Source organism: Somniosus microcephalus, chromosome 20, assembly GCF_052327205.1.
Source record: "Somniosus microcephalus isolate GS21.2 chromosome 20, FLI_Smic_1.0, whole genome shotgun sequence".
Lineage (NCBI taxonomy): Eukaryota > Metazoa > Chordata > Chondrichthyes > Squaliformes > Somniosidae > Somniosus > Somniosus microcephalus.
This window is the reverse complement of record NC_141006.1, coordinates 60,190,896-60,214,821: the sequence shown is the minus strand read 5'-3', so window position 1 is coordinate 60,214,821 and position 23,926 is coordinate 60,190,896.

Sequence of the window (23,926 nt, the reverse complement as noted above, 5' to 3'; positions counted from 1 at the left end):
CAACCACTCTATGTGGTAGCAAGTTCCACAATCTCACCACTCTCTAAGTAAAGAAGTTTCTCCTGAATTCTTCATTGCATTTATTAGTGACTCTCTTATATTTACAACATCTAATTTTTGGACTCCCCACAAGTGGAAACATCTTCTCTACGTCTACCCTATCGAACACCTTCATAATTTTAAATACAGGAAACTTTGTGCTATCCGGAGGTGAGCTATCCGGCAATCTGGAGCCACTGGCAAAAATCAGCAGCCGTTTTTTATTCTTTTTGTTTGTTTTTTTTGCTTTGTTTGAACAGTCAAGCTGTGCAAGGTCTGTAGCTATAACAACAGCTTCAGCTACAGAGCTTGCAGGCCACACCCGAGTGTTTAGAAGCTGTTGCTAAGCAACAGTGTTTGTTGTCAAATACGGAGATAAGAATCGCCGTATCTCTCAACATTAACTCTGGAGAGTACGGCAGTTTTGAGGCAACGGCAGCAGCTCGGTCCCGTGGGTGCCGGATAGCACAAAGTTTCCTGTACCTCTATCAGGTCATTCCTCAGCCTTCTCTTTTCTAGAGAAAAGAGCCCCAGCCTGTTCGGTCTTTCCTGATAACTATAACCTCTCAGTTCTGATTGTTTTAAAATTATTTTTTGATGATTGGGTTCAGGCCTCCTAGGCATGCAGCTGAAGAGTGTCCTTGGTCCTTGGTCAAGTGCCAGGACCACATTCATTCTCGTGATGTGGGCGTCGCTGGCAAGGCCGGCATTTATTGCTCACCCTTAGTTGCGCTTAGAAGGTGATGGTGGGTCTTCTTCTTGTTAATGGTTTTGATACAACTGAGTGTCATGCTAGGACACTTCACAGGGCAGCTGAGTCAACCCCACTGGTGTGGGACTGGAGTCACATATAGGCCCAGACCGGGTAACATCAGCAGGTTTCCTTCCGCTAAAGGACATCAATGAACCAGTTAGGGTTTTTACGACAATCGGACAGCTTCATGGTCACTTTTTACTAATAACAGCTTTTTATTTCCAGATTTTTTAAAAACTGAATTCAAATTCTCAAACAGCCACGGTGGGATTTGAACTTGTGTTCGCTAGATTATTAGTCCAGGCCTCTGAACTACTAGTTCAGTAACAATTATAGTTGTTACAGTCCAGCTTAGTGGGGTATAGTCTCTCACATGAAGCAATATAAATGTTTACACATAAAAAGAAAGTCTATTCTAAAAATGAACCAAATAAAGTGAAATGTTTCCACTGCTTTATCATGTCATGGGGAGCTACCTCTGTGTGGGATCCTCCTCCATTATAGCTACACAAGACTTCAGCCAGTAAAACCGAAGCCTCTGGAGCCTTTCTTCATGCCCTGCTGGCTTGGAGATATTGGGATACCAACTCTGGTTGGCCATATCCCTGGAGGTTTCATCATATGACCTCTTGCCTCTAACCACCCCGCCCGGTCAAACAGCCTTTCTTCGCTATCTCTAATATTCTTATAACTAATAAATAAAAGTGTTCAAAGACAATGAAAAAAAAAACACTCCGGCCTAGAAATTCAGTATAGCCACTTTTGGGGCGGAAAAGTCGGGCGGCCGGTAAAGTTTGCGCCCGGCGCAAAGTCGAGGCCACTTCACCGATATTCAGTAGCTTCGCACTAAGAGTTTGCTCGAGCGCTAAAACTGGCGTTACACAACTATCTTTAGGCGCAAAGCCGGCGGTGCTGAGCTAAACCGCCGAGGCCGGGCGCAGCGCAGGTGCGGTCATTTCTTGATTGACAGCAGACACCCTGGCGCCGGCCAGCTCTTAAAGGGGGAAGGGTCGAGTTCGTCTGCTGCCACGCCCTGGACACTGCAGCCCTCCAGCTAGGCCTAAACACTGCTGCTGAACAGAAATAGCGCCGGGAAAGATGCAGAAGGCCCGTGAACGAGCGCAGCGCTTCACTGGACATGATTTGAGGGTGCTGGTTAGGGCTTTGGAGAGGAGACGCAAACTCTTGTTCCCGGACAGTGGCAAGAAGCCTACCACCAGCGTCTACAGGAAAGCCTGGAGGGAGGTCGCCCACAGGGTCACATCCAACAGCGAGGTCCCTAGGACTGGTGTCCAATGCCGGAAAAAATTCAATGACCTCACAAGGATTGTCAGGGTGAGTGCCCTTTCCAGTGTCCTCCTCATCCTTGCATGTGCACCTCACATTATGGGCAAAGGGACCTAAAAGCCCTAATGGCCAGCCCTCATCCAGCAGCTATGGGACTGGCATGAACATCAATTGCACATTCTGCACTTTACACACTGGCCAAGCTATTCGACCATGGGAGGCAGTGCACACAAGATCAGGGCACCACACTGGCCAAGCTATTTGACCATGGGAGGCAGTGCACACAAGATCACGGCACCACACTGGCCAAGCTATTCGACCATGGGAGGCAGTGCACACAAGATCTGGGCACCACACTGTACTTAGAGGCCGTCCTTTCTCTTGCAGGCCAAGCTGGCACACAATCAGGAGAGCCAGACTGTGACCGGGGGAGGCGGTCCCCAGATCCAGCAGCTCAGTGACCTTGAAGAGCGCGTGGGTAGCCTCATGGGTGCCCGGGTGATTGGCCCCGTTGCATCTGGAGATGCCGACCCTGTTCTGGGCACCAATGGTAAGGACATCACCTTTTCGACCTCTCTCGTCCCACTTGCGCTTCAGATCTACATCCTTTGCCACTGTCCGACCAATGCGCTGAATGCCACCACTCATGCCTCCCTCGCTGACGCCCTCTCCTCACTCTAAAGCTACTCTTGTGCCTTCCTGCTTTCAGATGGTGAGGAGGAGGTCCCTGAACTTGCCAGTGACAGCCCCTCAGAAGAGGAGGAGGAGGAGGAGGAAGAGGAAGAGCAAGGCGGCCCATCAGGGGAACCCTCAGCCGCGCCAGGGGATGCCAATGGAGGGGACACGTCTTCCCTGGAGAACAGCCAGGGGGAAGTGTCGCAGGGGAGTGTAGCTCCTGTGCCCAGTGGCGTGCAGCAACGCGGGAAGGGTCGGCCAGCTCGGCGGCCTTCTTCCCAGAGGGGGGAAGGGTCGCAGGGGAGTGTAGTTGCTGGGCCCAGTGGCATCCAGCAACGCGGGAAGGGTCGGCCAGCTCGGCGGCCTTCTCCCCAGAGGGAGAGTCCGGCCTCCAGTCCGGAGACGGTCCTCGCCAAGGAGGTGCGCCTCCTCGATCAAATGTCCGTGGACTCGGATCACCGGCACACCGAGTTCATGGGGGTTGTGGCACGGTTGCCTGAGGCCATCGAGTCCCTGGCTCATAGTGTGGCCGATTTCGGCGCCTCACAGGCCAGGAGTTTCGAACAATTCGAAGCAGCACAGGCCACGAGTCGGGCAGAATTCGGGGCAGAGCAGTCCGCGAGTCGGTCCGATTTCGGGGCAGAGCAGTCCGCGAGTCGACAGGTGATCAGTGGTGCCGTGCAGTCACTGGCTGGTCTGATGCAGGCACAGACCAGGGCAGTACGGGCACTCACTGCTGCCACACTCGCTGTGTCAGCCAGGCATCGCCAGGGCACCCGCCGCGCTGCATCAGCACAGCGGTCTGTCCTTCAGCAGATTGCTGTGCATGCTGCAGTGATGGCCCGGGCGAGTGCCAGTGTCTCAGGCGAGCAGCGAGCACCTGCCATCAGCCAGCTTGCCCCCATTCCTGCAGCCGCCACTGCCACTCCCCCAGTGGAGCTGCGACGAGCTGCTGGAGAGCCTGCTGCTGCCCAGCCACAGCTGCAGCAGTCACCAGCCGGCCCCTCGAGGGCCAGAGCTCGTCTAGGCAGACCCCCAAGGGCATCTCCCGTCACGCCATGTGCCCCTCAGGAGCCTTCCCCCAGCCTTGCAGCAGCCACTGGGCACACTTTGAGGAGGAGCAGCAGGGCGGCCAGGGGCCGCAAAAGGCTGGTCAAGGAATCGCCCTCGCGGGCCACAAAGTAGAGGGTGTGGGCAAATGTGTTTTTATATGGGGATGGTTGTTTTGTTTATGGGGATGGTTGTTTTGTTTATGGGGATGGTTGTTTTGTTTATGGGGATGGTTGTTTTTGTAAGGCCGAGGATGAAGGCCATTTTTGTGGAAATGTTTTGTTATTCCTCCCCAGGTTGTGGGAGTGAGTCATGTGTGTGACAGTTTTTTGGGGGTGTTGTCTGTTTTTGGGTTTCATGTGGGAAGGGCCCTGAGTTTGTTCAATAAAGCATTTTATTTATTCAGCTTGTCCATGTTTGATGTTTGAAGTGGTTGTTGCCTTAACCGGCTGAGGGCTTGCAGAGCGGCTGCATTCAGGTCCCTTCATTGCCACAAGCCATTCCCTGACAGGGGGCCTAGAAGTGACGTTCAATAAGCCGCCGACAGGCGGCCCTTGGACCTTGTGCCTCCCTCCTGGGCTGGTACTCCTCCTCCTCCTCCTCCTCCTCCTCATGCTCCTCCTGCTCCTCCTCATGTGGTGGTGCTCCAGCGTGAGGTGGCAGTGCCTGAGTCCTGCGGATAGCCAGGTTGTGCAGCATGCAGCAGACGACCACGACCTGGGAGACTCTCTCCGGCGAATACTGCAGAGATCCTCCGGAACGATCCAGGCAGCGGAACCGTTGCTTGAGGACGCCAATCGTTTGTTCTATGATGTTCCTAGTGGCTTGATGGCTTTCGTTGTATGCCTCCTCAGCAGGGGTCCTGGGCACGCGGAGCGGGGCCATGAGCCAGGTACACAAAGGATAGCCTTTGTCCCCGATAAGCCATCCTCTTGGGGGAGGCTGTGCCTGGAACATGTCAGCCACAGTAGTCTGTCGCAGGATAAATGCATCGTGGCTGCTGCCTGGAAAGCGGGCATTGACAGCTAGGATGCGCTGCCTGTGGTCACACACCAGCTGTACATTGAGGGAATGGTAGCCCTTCCGGTTGCGGTAATCCTCGGCATTGTGGATAGGTGCCCGCAAAGCCACATGCGTGCAGTCAATGGCGCCCTGCACCATGGGGAAGCCCGCTGTTCTCGCAAATCCCACTGCACGCTGCTGCTGCTTCTCCAGGGTCATGGGGAAGGAGATGAATTGGTGTCTCCTTCTGAAAAGGGCATTGGTCACCTGGCGGATGCAGCAATGCACAGCGAACTGGGATATGTTAGCAATGTCCCCAACAGCGGCTTGGAAGGAGCCGCTTGCATAGAAGTTCAGAGCCACCGTGACCTTCACTTCCACCGACAGAGACGTCTTGCACCTCAGCTGTGGACGCAGATCTCTGTGAAGCAGATGGCAGATCTCTGCAACCACCTCCCTTCTGAAGCGCAGCCTCCTAACACACTGCGCGGCAGGCATGGTGAGATAGGACACCTGCTGTCGGTATTTCCTGAGTGGGTAAGGCCTAGGTAGCGGACACCTGTTGCCCCCTTTGCGTCTAGCCAGGGCTGCCCCTCTCACACAGCGTCTGCGAGCCCTTCGCACATAATGCTGAAACTGAGGGTTGGCACCCTATGCAGCCCCCATAATATACTGGCAAACAATGACCTCACAATGAAGGCGAATTGCCAAGCTCTGGCCTGAAGCCAAAAATACCTCTCCTATGTTGGGCCAAAGCAGTAAGCTCTCTTCCTTGGTCTCTGTCCAGAAATCCGTTGCACAAGAGTGATTGCTGCAAAATGGCTGGCCTTTATAGTTCAGGGTAAGTGCCCTTTAATTAGCGCTCCCCGAGGCCCGCATGGCCTCTGCTACGTTCCAGTTCACAGTTCTTAGGAGCGCCACGCCCACATTGGGCGGGCGCGACTGAAGTTCCGGATTGGGGCGCACAAAGGGCGTTGCACGAGGAAATGACGTCATAATCTGCGCGCGCAGCTGAGCACGCGCAAACACTTTGCGCCGGCGCTAAATGTCTACTGAAGTTGGGCGTAGGCGCAGATCGCCCTGCGCCCGGCCGCTAAGTGCCTAGCGCTCAAGATCTACTCCTCCTAAGGCGCTAACGGCTGGCGCACGCAACTGAATTTCTAGGCCCCAGTTTTTTAAATTATCCCCATGATTTGTCTCCCGGGTGTTGCACGCTATAGTGCCCTGGAGATTAATCTTCAATTCCTGGAGACTCCAGGGCCAAACCTGGAGGCACCGTGCACATCTCTTAAGCTGCATTTACACTGGCTATTTGACCTTGGGGGAAATCACAACAGAGCTCACAGAAGTTGATTTGAGATCAGCCATGAGAACCATGGCCGGTTTTCCCGCCCTCAAACTCAGGGACATTGCGGCAAAGTGTAACGAGTCAACGGCCACCGCAGCTGAGCTCAGTTCCCCGCAGCACAGACTGGGGATAAAACCCCCTGCTCTGTAAAGCTTGTTGGCTACTAATGATCGTTTACTGAAAATGGCTTATTTTCTCCCTGTGCATTACTGCACTGTCACAAATTAACAAAGGCCAAAGTCACCGGGCTATATCGACTCAGATGATTGATGATGCTGTGAGTTCCCAGAGCTCTTGTCAGGCAGTAGGGGTAATTATTAGAATTGAGAAGCTAATCTGTGGTAAGCAGGAGGGTAGAGAGAAATATCGCCAAATTGGGTTCTTACTTGTTCTGAGTGAGGTTGGCTTGGGAGCTATGAAAAAATACTTGCATTTATACAGGCCTTTCACAACCACTGGACGTCCCAAAGCGCTTTACAACCAATGAAGTACTTTCTGAAGTGTAGTCACTGTTGCAATGTAGGAAATGCGGCAGCCAATTGGCGCACAGTATGGTCCCACAAATATTAATGACCAGGTAATCTGTGTTTTTTTTTAGCAATGTCGATTGAGGGATAAATTTTGGCCAGGACACTGGGGATAACACCCCTACAATTCTTCGAAATTGTGCCATGGGATTTTTTATGTCCACCTGAGAGAGCAGACTTAGTTTAACATCTCATCCGAAAGACATCACCTCCGACAATGCAGCACTCCCTCAGCACTGCACTGGAGTGTCAGCCTAAATTTTTTTGTTCAAGTGTCTGGAGCGGGACTTGAACCCATGACCTTCTGACTCAGGCAATAGTGCTACCCACTGAGACACACTGACACTATGGGTAGTGTGAAAATTCAGTTATCGTTAATTTAGTGCTGTTTAGCTAACTTGATTGAGTTTTTTGATGAGGTAACTAAGAGGGTTGATGAGGGCAATGTGGTTGATGTGGTGTACATGGACTTCCAAAAGGCATTTGATAAAGTGCCACATACTAGGCTTGCCAGCAAAGTTGAAGCCCATGGAATAAAAGGGACAGTGGCAGCATGGATACGAAATCGGCTAAGTGACAGGAAACAGAGACTAGTGGTGGACGGTTGTTTTTCGGACTGGAGGAAGTTATACAGTGGTGTTCCCCAGGGGTCGGTACTATGACCACTGCTTTTCTTGATATATATTAATGATTTGGACTTGGATGTACAGGGCACAATTTCAAAATTTGCAGATGACAAAAACAGTGAGGAGGCTAGTGATAGATTTCAAGAGGACATAGACAGGCTGGTGGAATGGGTGGACACATGGCAGATGAAATTTAACGCCAAAAAGTGTGAAGTGATACATTTTGGTAGGAAGAATGAGGAGAGGCAATAAAAAGTAAAGGGTACAATCCTAAGGGGGGGGGGGGGGTGCGGGTGCAGGAACAGAGAGACCGGGGGTATATGTGCACAAATCATTGAAGGTGGCAGGGTAGGTTGTAAAAGCGGTTAAAAAAGCATACGGAATCCTGGGCTTTATAAAAAGAGGCTGAAGGGCCCTAATTGCCTACAATGTGACTTTGACCTTGCGGTAGAGGAAGCGAATTGACTAGAGACTTAACAGCCCAGTTAAAAGGACACGCTCGGACTATGCCTCGAGACCAACAGAATGATGGGAAAGTTGGTCAAGAACTGAGGTCAGCAGCAGTGGGAAAAGTGCTGACCGAGAACCAGAGTGAAAGACAAGTTCATCTGACTAATCGCGTCATCCTGCTAAGCAAGCAAAGGATTGCGATAACCAGGAACCAGCTTGTGAGAAACAAGGACTTGAGAACTGGTAAAGCCATCACGGTTGAGGACAAAGTGCAGGCGGCTTTGTAAATGTACGTATGGAACAGAACAAAACAAACTTTCTGGGCACGACTTGACTTTTGTGCGCGAAGAGCTGTATTTAAACAGCCAAGGTACAGCTGATAACTGGCTGATCTTGACAGACAGAAGAAGCGGGAGGTGTGAACGGTCACTCATCTCACAACCACTTTGACCAGGGGAAGACCAACCGGACTGGTGATAGTGAGTATACACATGACAGTCTAAGTAACTAAGGGGACTAGTAAGAAAACTGTTAGAGATTTACGCTTGATGAATGGTATGTGTGTGATTAATAAAGGAACTACCGTATTAAACGGAACCAAACAATCGGTTGCAGTGTGAATCTTCTTTCTCTCATTTATATCGTAAATCTAGAGTCTGAAACCCAGGTGGGGAAGAGAAAGATCCCTACAAGGCATAGAGTACAAAAACAAGGACATTATGATGAATCTTTATAAAACACTGGTTCGGTCTCAACTGGTGCATTGTGTCCGCACTTTAGGAAGGATGTGAAGGCCTTAGAGAGGGTGCAGAAAAGATTTACAAGAATGTTTCCAGGGATGAAGGACTTCAGTTACGTGGATAGACTGGAGAAGCTGGGGTTGTTCTCCTTAGAGCAGAGAAAGTTGAGAGGAGATTTGATAGAGGTGTTCAAAATCATGAGGGGTCTAGACAGAGTAGATAGAGAGAAACTGTTCCCATTGTCGGAAGGGTCGAGAACCAGAGGATAGCGATTTCAGGTGATTAGCAGAAGAACCAAAGGCGACATGAGGAAAAACTTTTTTACGCAGCGAGTGGTTAGCATCTGGAATGCACTGCCCGAAAGGGTGGTGGAGGCAGATTCAATCATGGCTTTCAAAAGGGAATTGGATAAGTACCTGAAGGAAAATTTTTTGCAGGGCTAAGGGGAAGGGGCGGGGGAGTGGGACTAGCTGAGGTGCTCTTGCAGAGAGCCGGAACAGGCTCGATGGGCCGAATGGCCTCCTGTGCTGTAACCATTCTATGATTCTATGTGCTGTCATGAGTTCATAGAGGGAATGCAAGCTGCCAGCTAATTTAGAATCACTGAAGGATTGATTGAGAAAGGAATAGAAGGAGGATCGGTAACCAGAGGACACAGATTTAAGATCATTGGCAAAAGAGCCAGAGGCGAGATGAGGAGAATTTTTTTCCACAGCAAGTTGTTATGATCTAGAATGCACCGTCTGAAAGGGTGGTGGATGCAGATTCATACGAACATATGAACATACAAATTAGGAGCAGGGGTAGGACACTTAGCCCCTCGAGCCTGCGCCACCATTCAATAAGGTCATGGCTGATCTAATTTCTCCACATTCCCGCCCACCCCCGATAACCTTTCACCCCCTTGCTCACCAAGAATCTATCTACCTCTGCCTTAAAAATATTCAAAGACTCTACTTCCGCCGCCCTCTAAGGGAGAGAGTTCCAAAGACTCACAACCCTCTGTGAGAAAAAAATTCTTTTCATCAATGTTTTAAATGGGCGACCTCTTATTTTTAAACAGTGACCCCTAGTTCTAGATTCTCCCACAAGAGGAAACCTCCTCTCCACATCCACCCTGTCCAGACCCCTCAGGATCTTATATGTTTCAATCAAGTCACCTCTTACTCTTCTAAACTCCAGCGGATACAAGCCTAGCCTGTCCAACCTTTCCTCATAAGACAACCCACCCATTCCAGGTATTAGTCTAGTAAACCTTCTCTGAACTGCTTCCAATGCATTTACATCCTTCCTTAAATAAGGAGACCAATACTGTACACAGTACTCCAGATGTGGTCTCACCAATGCCCTGTATAACTGAAGCATAACCTCCCTACTTTTGTATTCAATTCACCTCGCAATAAGCGATAACATTCTATTAGCTTTCCTAATTACTTGCTGTACCTGCATAGTAACCTTTTGCGATTCGTGCACTAGGACGCCCAGATCCCTCTGCATCTCAGAGCTCTGCAATCTCTCACCATTTAGATAATATGCTTCTTTTTTATTCTTCCTGCCAAAATGTACAATTTCACATTTTCCCACATTATACTCCATATGTCAGATCTTTGCCCACTCACTTAACCTATCTATATCCCTTTGTAGCCTCCTTATGTCCTCTTCACAATTTACTTTCCTACCTATCTTTGTGTCATCAGCAAATTTAGCAACCATACCTTCGGTCCCTTCATCCAAGTCATTTAAATGAATTGTAAAAAGTTGAGGCCCCAGCACTGACCCCTGTGGCACACCACTCGTTACATCTTGCCAACCAGAAAATGACCCATTTATGCCTACTCCCTGTTTCCTGTTAGCTAGCCAATCTTCTATCCATGCCAATATGTTACCCCCTACACCATGAGTTTTTATTTTCTGCAATAACCTTTGATGTGGCACCTTATTAAATGCCTTCTGGAAATTAAGTACAGTACATCCACTGGTACCCCTTTATCCACAGCACATGTTACTTCCTCAAAGAACTCCAATAAATTGGTTAAACATGATTTCCCTTTCACAAAACCATGTTGACTCTGTCTGATTACCTTGAACTTTTCTAAGTGCCCTGTTATAACGTCTTTAATAATAGTTTCTAACATCTTCCCTATGACAGATGTTAAGCTAACTGGCCTGTAGTTTCCTGCTTTCTGCCTCCCTCCCTTTTTGAATAAAAGAGTTACATTCGCTATTTTCCAATCTAATAGAACCTTCCCCGAATCTTGGAAAATTTAAACGAACGCATCAACTATCTCACTAGTCACTTCTTTTAAGACCCTAGGATGAAGACCATCAGGACCCGGGGACTTGTCAGCCCGCAGCTCCAACAGTTTGCTCACCACTTCCCTGGTGATTGTAATTTTCTGGAGTTCCTCCCTCCCTTCTATTTCCTGATTTACAGCTATTTCTGGGATGTTATTTGTATCCTCTATAGTGAAGACCGATGCAAAATACCTGTTCAATTCAACTGCCATCTCCTTATTTTCCATTATTAATTCCCCAGACTCACTTTCTATAGGACCAATGCTCACTTAGTTAACTCTTTTCTTTTTTAAATATCTATAGAAACTCTTACTTTCTGTTTTTATATTTCTAGCTAGCTTTCTCTCATACTCTAATTTTTCTCTCCTTATTAATCTTTTAGTCATTCTTTGCTGTTTTTTATATTTTGTCCAATCTTCTGACCTGCCACCCATCTTTGCGCAATTATATGCTTTTTCTTTAAGTTTGATACTTTCTTTAACTTTTTTAGTTAACCATGGATGGTGGGACCTCCCCTTGGAATGATTCTTTCTCATTGGAATGTATATATTCGGTGTATTCTGAAATATCCCCTTAACTGTCTGCCACTGCAACTCTATTGACCTATCCCTTAACCTAATTTGCCAGTTCACTTTAGCTAGCTCTGCTTTCATGCCCTCATAATTGCCCTTATTTAAGTTTAAAATACTAGTCTTGGGCCCACTCTTCTCTCCCTCAAACTGAATGTAAAATTCAATCATATTATGATCGCTGCTACCTAGGGGCGCCTTCACTATGAGGTCATTAATTAATCCTATCTCGTTGCACAATACCAGGTCTAGTATAGCCTGCTCTCTGGTTGGCTCCAGAACGTGCTGTCCAGAACAGATAGAAACTATCCTGAAAACATTCTATGAACTCTTCATCTAGGCTACCTTTGCCCATCTGATTTTTCCAGTCTATATGTAGATTAAAATCCCCCATGATTATTGCCGTACCCTCCTGACAAGCTCCCATTATTTATACTCCATCCTACCATGTGGTTACTGTTAGGGGGTCTGTACACCACTCCCACAAGTGACTTCTTGCCTTTATCATTTCTCATCTCTACCCAAACCGCTTCCACATCCTGGTTTCCTGAACTTAGGTCATCCCTCTCTATTGTGCTAATACCATCATTAATTAACAGAGCCACCTTTTCTGAGCTTCCTGTCCTTCCTAAATATCATGTACCCTTCAATATTCATGTCCCAATCTATGTCATCCTGCAGCCATGTTTCTGTAATGGCTATCAGATCATACTTATTTATTTCTATTTGCGCTATCAGTTCATCTGTTGTTTTGAATGCTACGTGCATTCAGATGCAGAGCCTTTAGTTTTGTACTTTTATTATTTTTGTAACCTCTAGCCTTATCTGTTGATTTACTTTTAGATTTGTACTCTCTATCTCTTCAATCAATAGTAACTTTCAAAAGGGAATTGGGTAAATATCTGGGGGGAAATTTGCAGGGCTATGGGGAATGAGCGGGGGAGTGGGATTAATTGGACAGCTCTTTCAAAGAGCCGGCACAGGCATGATGGGCCGAATGGCCTCCTTCTGTGCAGTAAGACTCTATGGCCCCGATTTTCTGGCAGCCGTCGGGCGGCTTTTCATGCGGCCGGGGGCCGAAAATCACCGAAAAAGTGGGTCGCGACCCCCCCCCGCCTGATTCCCCGCCCCGTCCGGCTTTTGGACCGCCATTTCTCCGCGACCCGATTCAGTCCCGCCCGCCGCTGGCGGGACTGGCCGTCGGAACACTAATTACCACTTATTTCCATGTTTAAGCCGATTTTCAGGGGCCTTTGCGATTTTGTGGGGTTCCCCACGCTAAACACGCCTGCGGGGAACCCCGCTGATGAAACCTGGCGTGAAGCTTGCCGGCTTGCTTGCTGTCAGCTGCAGGTCATTTGGGAAAGCTGCGATTTAAAGGAACAGCATTTGTTTGGTGAAGGACCTTGTTGCTGCAGGCTTTGGGCTACTTCTTCAAGGCTTAGGCACAGCTGTGGAAGGTTGGAGCCTCACACACTTCTCCAATGTGATCTCCTGGGAAGCCCCTCTCGCCACCCTCACTCAGCGCTTCCTCAGCGGAGGCATCTACGAGAAGCATGGGACGCCTTTTTTTCCTTCCCTTCTTGCCATTAGAGGATCTCCAGCAGCAGAGGCGGCAGCAGCAGAACCAGAAACAGCAGGATGAGCACCAGGAGCACCAGGCTGCTGCTCACTCACCTGAAGCTGCACAGGCCAGAAGGGGCCAGCGCTTGGAAGTGGCTTGAGAGCACCTTGCTGCGCTTTAGGGGGCCATGGGGACCTGTTTCTGCACTGGCAGTCCTACTCAGAAGGACTTCCATGAAGGTCTGGTTTCTCTGTTCAATAGATGGCCAAAGCTGCTCAAGAGATGTCATTCTCTTATGAGCACTCACCATGTTTTCCATACCCTGGCGAGTTATCTCCTCAATGGAGGTTGCCAACCTTTCCATGGTGATGCGTTCATGCACCAATGACTCCACAAAGGCTCTGCTCATGGTCGCTATGGACTCCTCCATTCACTCCACACTCACAGCGATCCTGGAGACAAAACCTGCCAGAGACTCCTGCATCTGTGCATGGAGATCCATCACCTCTTCTCTTGCGGATGGACCCAGAGGCAGAGGGTCAACATGCAGCGCAGCTGAGCTGAGCTGGCAGAGTCCTGCGCCCTCCGACAAGGACTCTCCACTGCTGTCCCTGTCTCCAGAATCTGCTGAGGCTCACTTGTGAGCTGTGAAGCACCAGGTGACAACACTACTCTATGTCCTGAAGGTCCCCCCGAGGTGTGAGTGTCTGCGCTGGTGCTGGGTGCGCTTACTTCTGCTGACACTGCACCCTCAGAGGTTGGAGCTTCCTCTGAGGAGTCTGGCTGCACAGCCTCTTCCTCCTCCACAGTGGGGATGGGGGCTCTGGGTGGTCCTGTGGGGGAGTAGAGGAAGGAGTTAGAGATGTGATGCCAAGGTTACATGCAGATTCGAGCTGACATCTGCTGACACCTGCATCCATGCAGCCTTGGTCTCAGTGGGAGGCCTCTTCCTGCCTGACCTAGGGAAGAGGACCTCCCTGTGGGCCCTAACCCCATCCAATAATGCCTGCAGTGAAGCTTCATCGAATTTGGAGGCAGCTCGGGGTCTGGCACTGGCCACAGCTGCAGCAGGCTCCTCTGCCATCCTGTATGGTTCGTTTGGAAGCCTTCAGAAGATGCAGTGCTTGCTGTGGACCTTGAAAGCACCACGAATGATGACATCATACTGTGGGGCTTTCTGACTAGAAATGGACAATTAGCAAGGCTGCCCACATGCTGGGAATTAATTGGCCACTTGAGGGAAAATTGCGTGGAGCTGGCTGACACATTTTTTTGTGTGTCAGAAACCCCACATTCGGGGGAATCTGACCATTTCCCACACAAGCCACAAAATCGGGCCCATGATTCTGTATGTCGATAGAGTTAGATGAAATAAGGTGGGAGGAGGCTCGTGTGGAGCAGAAACACCGGCATAGACCTGTTGGGCCAAATGACCTGTATTGTGCTGTAAAATTCTATGTAATCTATGTAATAGGTGCACTGGGCATTTAAGACACTAGTCAGGTCCTGTACAGTAATGACGAGCAAAGTGTTGTACATTCTGTCTTCCAGTCTGACATCAGTTCCAGGATGAGTTGAGGTTACCTACACCTCAAAGTCAGTGAAGCTGAAGTGATTTATTCAGCTCTCACAAGCACCGACTTAGCTCTGACCCAGAACTTCATCAAGCTCCCTGGATACCGAGTCAGACTAAAACAAGTGATACGCAGCATTAGTATTCTGTTCAACCCTGAGCTCAACTTCAAACCCAATGTCCGGTCCATCAACAACAATATATTCTTCGACCTCCTGAATATCGTCCCAAACTCCCCCGGCAAGCAAGCAAGCAAGAAAGAAAGGAAGACTTGCATTTATGCAGCACCTTTTCATGACCTCGGGATGTTCCAAAGCGCTTTACAGCCAATGAAGTACTGTTGAAATAAAAACACAAAGTGCTGGAAATACTCAGCAGCTCAGGCAGCATCTGTGGAGAGAGAAACAGAGTTAACGTTTCAGGTCGGTGATCTTTCGTCAGTTCTGAGAGATTAGTCTTTCATTCCTGGAGACTCCAGGGCAATCCTGGAGGGTTGGTAACCCTAACCGTCTGACATTAGCAAAGAACGAGTTAGCACATTGGTATCAAATCCCTCTGTCTGCTGTAGTAATGAAGCGGTTAACCACTGGGTGAATCATTTGTTAAATAATGTAGCGACTTCATACCAATCTGTATGCTAATAGCACAACGGAATTCAGCCCATAGATCATTTTATATTTTCAAATATAAACAACTTCCCAATTACCATGCATACACCAGTTGCTTGTTTATCAAATGATCTCACGTTCACTTCTCTTCCAACACCCATATTCTAAAGGGAGTCCAATAGCTTTTTAGCAAAAAATCTCTTGCACGCACCATTGAACTGCAGCCAAGAAGTGTGATTCATTTTGCAACAGAACTCCAACTCCTTCCACCATGAAAACTTTGTGGTTTTGGCAGGGATTTATTTAAAGGTTTGTTGTGCTGATGAAAGAAGCGTTTGGCGACCAAAGGACTTGCATTTATATAGCGTCTTTCACAACCGCAGGACGTCCCGAAGCGCTTTACAGCCAGTGAAGTACTTTTGAAGTGTAGTCACTGTTGTAATGTAGGAAACGCGGCAGCCAATTTGCACACAGCAAGGTCCCACAAACAGCAATGTGATAATGACCAGATAATCTGTTTTTTTTTAATAATATTAGTTGAGGGACAAATATAGGCAGGAACACCATGGAGAACTCCCCTGCTCTTCTTCAAACACTGCCGTGGGATCTTTTACGTTCACTTAACAGGGGCAGACTCTCTTTAATACCTCATCTGAAAATGCAGCACTCCCTCAGTACTGCACTGGAAATGTCAGCCTAGATTATGGGCTCAAGTCTCTGGAGTGGGGTTTGAACCCACAACCTGCTGACTGTGTGCTCTATATAAATGCAAGTCTTTTTTTTCTTGATCTGGGAATTCTCCCTACCGGAAACTCTCTTTTAACCGGCACCTAAATTAACCGGAACCCTCTGTTAACCGGCAAAATGCAGGAGTAGGTTCAGGTAAGTTTTACTCCATATTAGTGGCAGTTCCTGGATCTGTGGCTGTGTAACTGGGGTTCGTGCACTTGTTGCTAAGCAACAGGGAAGCCTGGATTTGTTGCTGTGTACGGAGCTCTCGTACCTTTTAACTATACCTCTCTGTAATCCGGACTTTTTGATAAATCGGCACCATACCGGTCCCGTTGGTGCCGGATAATAAAGAGTTTCCTTTATATCCCAGTCCATATCCTCTGTTTCTCCGACTCTGAATTACTGTCTACTCCCTGCTCCTCGCTCCATCTGTTCCAATTTGGGAGCTGACCATTCAACCATCTCCTACTGACCTCTGGAATTCTCTTTAGAAAGCGTGTTGCTGCCTCTCTTTCTGACTTCAAAAGCATTCTCAAAATCTATCTCTTCTACAATGCCTTCAGTCACTCCCTTAACTTTCTTCATTTGCTGCTCAGCAGCTTTATCTCTTATGAAGAACCTTAAGACATTCATCTACATGAGAATCTTGTTTAAAGGAAAGTATTAGCAGCAAATGCATTGGCCAACATTCCCACTCCTGAATCCCATTGCAGTGACCCTCTACTTGAAAGTGTGCGTGCATGTGAGAGAGAGAGAGAAAGAGAAAGAGAAAGAGAAATAGAGAGAGAGGTGCGCTGAGCTGCGATATCCTCCCATGTTTGAATAGCCAACTGACCCTGTCAAGACTCAAACATGAAGAATCCTCAGCCCCTACAAGAGAGAAGGGAAGCAAACTGGAAATGATCACTATACTTTTCCTGCGTTAATACCTGTTATTTAATCTGAAAATATTTCCCTCAAACAATTGGCATGTTGACAACCAGCATAGGGAGATATGAAATATACTCGTATTAATCAAAACATTTAGGGGTTGTTTGGTAATTTGAAACTTTGCAAATATGTGACATTTAATTACAACCTCTATGGCTAATGAGATGCCTGCTACAACAGAAATACATGAGGGGTAGTGAGAACTCTGAGCACAATTTAAAAAAATGAACAATGGTTGTTACATGAGAAGCATTTATCAGTTTTGCAGCCTGCAGTCATGAAGAAAGGCTCAATGTGGGTGTGCGTTAATGATATATTCATTGCAATACTGTGGGGAGGGGGAGAGCTATTGTTGCACATGTACATTACATTTAATGTAACAGTCTATGCACTGGCTTCTAACTGGAATCAAAATTAGCATAACATGTACCTACCTAAAACCACAGAACTTCCTTGAGCTAAAGAAACAGGATAATGCATATTATCCCTTAGGGATTCTTAATGAGCTTTCCATCAGTTATAAGGATAAATATTCCACTCTTCATCAATCAACTGTGCTCTAGTGATTGGATACTTGTCCCCTGTGGGTGTTTGTATCGCAGTCATGTTGTTGGTTCTGTTTTATTAATGTGACTCCTTTCATTCCTACTGAAATGGCAAACCTCGCCAGGATTTCTTGGTTTGCAAGCCAAACTCTAACCCTAGGCATGCCACCTTTTGCAAACTCCAAAACAGGACAGGAAGCGAGATCATGGGTTGAGTTCTAATGAAAATTCACTGAAAACCTTAATAACAAACATCTCCACATCATAACACAAGAAATGGATGTCCTGGACAACATTTATCCCTCAACCAACATCACTAAAAACACATTTATCTGTGCGTATATTTGTTGCCGTGTTGGCATCCATTACAACAGTGACTACAGTTTCAAAGTACGTAATTGGCTGTCAAGCGCTTTGGGACGTCCTGAGGATGCGAGTCACTTCGTTCATTCCATGACCTTTTGAGTCAACTTCCCTTTCCCAGCTGTACACAGCCAGGAGACTTGGTGAAACTGAGTTTGATCCCAGCAGTCTGTGTTACTTTGCAGCGTGGTGTCTTTCTGCATCTCAATAAGCAATTTCTGTTCCACTCCAATGGAAGCTGGTAACACAAAGGTTGGTGTCTGCCCTGGGGGTAGTAGACTGGAGGGGTCACAAAGAGTCCCCATTACATAAGCAAGTTATTGAACTTAAACCGTGACCAGGGAACAAATGGGCGTGAGGACATTCACAAGCTTCAAGCAAAATTAGAGATCAGAAGAATGTCTCCTTACTCCCAGCAGTATCTTGTAACACAGATTTTTATTCTTAAAAAAGATACATTCAATAACTCTTGAGAAGGAAAAAGAAAGTGAACAGTTAACAAAGGTTATTATTAAGAACTTGTTTTAGAGTTCATTTTCATCCAAGATTGATTGAAAAGGGAATAACTGTATTAAGCTTTAAAATGTTAATATTAGCAGTATTCAGTACACTGATTTGTCAGGTTACTTGTCCGACATATAATATTGGATGAGCAGAAATTTCCTCCAATTATATATGGGGAAGGCCAAAGCCATTGCCTTTGGTTCCCGCCATAAACTCCATTCCCTAGCCATCGACTCCATCCCTCTCCCTGGCCACTGTCTGAGGCTGATACAGAATGTTTGCCACCTTGCCATCTTCTTTGACTCCAAGCTGAGCTTCTGATCCCATATCCTCTCCATCGCCAAGACCACCTACTTCCACCTCTGCAGCATTGCCCATTTCCACCCCAGCTTCAGCTCTTCTGCTGCTAAAACTCTCATCCATAACTTTGTTACCTCTAGACATGACTATTCCAACGCTTTCCTGGCCGGCCTCCCACCTTGCACCCTCTGTAAACTTGAGCTCATCCAAAACTCTGCAGCTCGTGTCCTAACTCGCACCAAACCCTATTTACCCATCCTCCCTGTGATCGCTGACCTACATTGGCTCCTGGTACACCAACGCCTCATCCTCGTTTTCAATCCCTCCATGGCCTCGCTCCTCCCTATCCCTGCAACCTACTCCACCTCTACAACCCTCCGAGATCCCTGTGCTCCTCCAACTCTGGCCTCTTGTGCACCCCTCACTCTCTTCGCCCCACCATTGGTCGTCGTGCCAATGTCATCTAGTCATCTAGGTCCTAAGCTCTGGCATTCCCTCCCTAAATCTGTCTGCCTCTCCACCTCGCTATCCTCCTTCAAGACCCTCCTTAAAACCTACCTCTTTGAGTAAGCTTTTGGTCACCTGTCCTAATATCGCCTTCTTTGGCTTGATCAATTTCTGTCTGATTACGCTCCTGTGAAGCGCCTTGGGTTGTAAGGTGCTATATAAATGCAAGTTGTTGATGTTGCAGTGCACTGCATTTTCTGACAAGACGCAGTATTACTCACAGTATCGGGTGTGAGAACTACTGATACCCACAAGCCACGATCGGAACTAGAATAGTTCATAACCCTAATCCTAATCCTAACCCTTTATAAAGGAAGGCATAAACAAGCCTATAATTGTGTACAGTAGTTTAGTTAAACAGGAGCACTCAATAATTTTTCATTTTAGGTATCATTGCTAAATAAAATTATAATTCTTAACCACCCAACATGCAGTTCCAGTTACATTTGTAATACACCCTTATTTACTGCCCTTGCATAGACTAGGCTTGTGTTCCCTTGAGTATAGAAGATTAAGAGGTGATCTAATTGAGATGTTTAAGATGATCAAAGGAGTTGATAGGGTAGATAAAGATAAACTATTTCCTCTGGTAGGGGTGTCCAGAAACAAGGGGACATAACATCAAAATTAGAGCCAGGCCGTTCAGGGGTGATGTCAGTAAACATTTCTTCACACAAAGGGTAGTGGAAATCTGGAATTCTGTCCCCCAAAAAGCTGTTGAGTCTGGGGGGGGTCAATTGAAAATTTCAAAACTGAGTTTGATAGTATTTTGTTAGGCAAGGATATTAAGAGTTACAGAACCAAGGCGGGTAAGAAAGAGTTAAGATACTGTAAGATTCGAAATTTTCAGCAAAAATCACGCAAGAAAACTGGATAAAATAAGACTGTTTATTGACCAAAGTAAGCTTGCACAGAATAACCTTTGATAAAAGGGCATACAAAATGGCCGCCAGGCCCCGTGATCAGTTTCTGAACCATTTTATTTCTGTTACTGCAAGCCAGACAGGCTTGTGGATTGAAGACAGTAAGCCCGCGAAAGCCAATATCTGGGAACCGAAACTCAGAGAAACAGCATACATATTCAATGAATTCTAAGTACAGGATGGGGCCCATCAAGATATGGGCGGACAATGCAAAAACACTTATACCCATTTATTGTACAAAGGAAAAACCGTTTAGCGGCCATCAAGGAAAATCTCCGGACCGATCAATATGCAAACCGAGCCGCGATGACAATGTAAAAGACATTAAAAGACATTATCGGCCAGGAAGGCCAGTTTAAGTTATCACCGGCTCCGTTACAAGACAAAGCGCCCCTGCAGAGATTTCTGCCCGCCAAAATTAATACAAAGACAGGACTATGATTTGGCGGGAGATAAGACTGTCCCAAAAGAGTATAACTATGGATTGAAAGTCCATCTACGGGACGGCAACAACTTCGAACTTGACTTCACGGCTGCTTCTTCTTGGATGACTTCAGACTTCCATTTTCTTCAAGAACTTCTTCTACAAGGGACGAACGAAGGACGGACGGTGCCAGGATCGGCGCCTCTTCCACTTCGGTAGATGTGGAATCGATGAAGACGTTTTCGTCTTTTTAAAGACGGACGACTTCGGTAAAAAGACAACGTGGTCGGTGTTCAGCCGAACAAGGCTCGGCCACGACGAGAAGACGACGAGGGTGGCCCGGGTACTGGGGTCGGGAGATCATCGACGACCCAGGCCGACGGAGAAGAAACCCTCTGGAGAACCGGCGATCCAGGCCGGAAAGATTCTTCCATGTGCATGCACTTCTTCAGCAGCCTGCAGCTGAGGTCTGCTCCATGAACCCAAATCCACGATAGTGGATCTCAACCTTGACGAGCGCTCATCGAGGCTGTGTCTACCCCACCGCCTCGAGGAAGAGAGAATATCGACTGCGCCAGAAGCTTCCAAATCCACGTGACGACGGAAAGCGGTGCCAAAAGGTTGCGAACCCCCTTTTTCGCGATTTTGAGAGTGGTGAGCATGATCCCAAGTTCCCCAGGTCGAAACTTAGTTTAGGTATAGGGGAGGGAGTTAAGGGTAACCGTAATGTGTTTCCCCTTTTACGATGTGCCGTGTGTTCCCCATTTCCATAGAGTTAAGTTCATAAATTTGTGTATGATTGTAGTAACTTTAATCTGTGCCTATGACATGTATTTTGTAATGCTTCAAACTGTTTAAAAATAAAAGCATCCATTTCGTGCTATTCAACCTGGTCTATTGAGTTCTTTCTCTACACTAAGTCCAAGGTCTAGAACCGTAGGGGGAGTGGGTCGAACCACTCAAGGGTAATTATTGCACGAAACCTGGCAGGAGACCGGAACGAGCAAGTGAAACCCCCTACAATACAGATCAGCCATGATCTAACTGAAGGACGGAACGGGCTCGAGGGACTGAATGGCCTCCTCCTGTTCCTGTGTGCCTATGTAAAGAAATGGCCCTGTAATTTCCATAGGAACCGATTCTGAACATTTGACATCAGCACAATCACATTCATTTAGACAATTGCAGATTTTTTTTTTTAGTTCATTGAGTATAGTTGCACAGACAATTCCTTTGAATGCAAGAAGATGCTAATGGTTGGGCTCATTCATGTTACAGAGCCAAGCACATCCACCAAGTTCAGCCTAGTGGGAAACAAATTGTAATTGCAACCATCAGTCACTTCCTGCTAAGGAAAATCATCTTCAGGTCTTCTGCTGCAAGCATACTCGTCTGAAGAAAAATTACTCTGTGGAGGTAGGATCATTTTTTTTTTTAAAAACCTACTTCCAATCATTCACCATTTTGAGCAATCAGTGTATTTTTTTTTCCAATTCCAATTTTTTTTTAATCAATGAACTTATTGCTTTTTCTCTACTCTTTGCAGAGTCCCCATTTTGGAATCAGGATCCCAAACAGCTACGCTGTCCCAGGAGCCTTTGGTTCTCAGACTATTGTGGCAGTTGGGCTCGTGACCTCTTAAGTTAGGGTGTGACGAGGGGCCTGGTTTCTGAGCTGTCAATTCTCAACCACCTCTGCTGGCCTCACTCCAGATGTGCTGACTCCTACCCAATTCTTCCCACCTACCACTGCCTCGCACTTGCAGCATCCAGGCATCCTTTCGAAGCCATTGCACTAGGACTGCACAGAAACAGTAAGACCAGGTTTGCTAGTGGTGAGCACAAATTACAGTTGTAGCACTGCACGGAGACAAAAGAGGGACTGCATTTATGTAGAATGATAGGGGGGAAAATTCGGTAGGTTAGCACCTCCCATTAGCACCTGCAGAAGGTGGTAACGGGTTGTTAATGCAGTAGCGACAGGGCGAGGTGAATCCAGCACCGCATGGCAAATCCGCCCCCACCCCATTGCGCTGCCGGTACAAGGTACCGCCGGGGACTTCAACACCAGGCAGACTGTGACGCTCACTGAGTGCCCGATCTGGAAAGTTAATTGTCACCACTTACCTGCGCGCCTTAACCAGACAGTGGCAGGGAGAGCAGGTGCGCAGCTGCAGGAAGCCGGCTCCAGCGACGTTATTTAAAGGCATCAGCATTAATCACTCCCAGCTGTCAGGGCAGGTTAGTTTCAGTGGTTTCTTGTCAGTTTCACCCAGTGGATGAGTTTCTATGGGTCATTTCAAGCTTCTTTTTTATCTGGCAAGGGCAAAGTGGCTACATTTATTGTTCAAAGATTAAAACTGCTACACCTCGCAACATTAATGGGGGCTGTACTGCCACCTCACCCTCCAGGATCTACGGCGGAGGGAGCGTAGACAGCGAGAAATACGGGAACATGTGCGCAGAGGGATGAGGAGGGACATCAGGGCTCTCACCAGGAGGCCTTGCCCTCCGAGGGTATTCCGACAGCACCTCTCCTATCTTCAATGAAGCGAGGGGCAGTGTATTAGGTGGCTCAGCATCATCAAGGTGGTGGTCACAGAACTCTGCCACCTCCTCCAAACAGACCTCCAACCTCACACCAGGATGACTTAAACCCCAGATCCTTGTTGCTCACTACATGCCCATCATACCATCCCTGTGTCATGCCATATCACAGCGTCCTCCTGGGTGGAAAGGTAAAATGAGAGAGACCACAAAATATTGCAAACTCTGTTAATAAATTTATGCATAACCATATCACACATATCACATTCATTCTAATAATTAACGATCCTTGTGCCTGCCATAGTTAAATAGCTGTCATTGTGTGCAAGCTGTGAGATGTGGGTGTGAGTGTTGGTAGGTAGAGATTGTTGGTGTGTGAGTGCTGGGGGTCTGGTACTTTGGCCAGTGTGTGAAGCTTGTGGTACAGATGGTGGTATGTAGTATTTGCTGAAGCATTCAACCACCCTGACCACCCGACTGAGGTGGATCTGCCATGAGCACACCTCCTTCAGTCCTCCGGCTCCTTTTCCGTGCTGAGGCAGCAGCATGGCCAGCAATGCTGAGACTGAGGTGCTGCAATATCAATGAACCTCCCCTTTAAGTACTGGGAAAAGCCTGTGACAATGATGAGTTGAGATTAGGCTGCACCCGATATTGGTCCACTCTTTGAGTATAACGTCACTGAGCTAGATCTTTAAGACATGATTTAGCACCCCAATCATTTCTTTGAGCAGTGAGAATGAATTTTGTGTGCAGCCTAAAGCATTAGCACCTGGCACTAATTCTCAAACTTTTATAAAGATACCGCCCATTCCTGGGCTATAATGAATTTCTAGCCCATAGAATTATACAGAACAGAAGGAGGCCATTTGGCCCATCGTCAATGTTCTCTTTAAGCTGCCTGCTCCCTGCGTGGCCTGTTTCTTTACATTTCTGCACATGCACGGTATTTACAATGGAAAAACCGGTGAGCAGCCTGTGTGGGACCTTTCCCATCACTGCGCGGCCGCACAGCTTAGAGGGAACATTGTCCATCCTGTCTGTG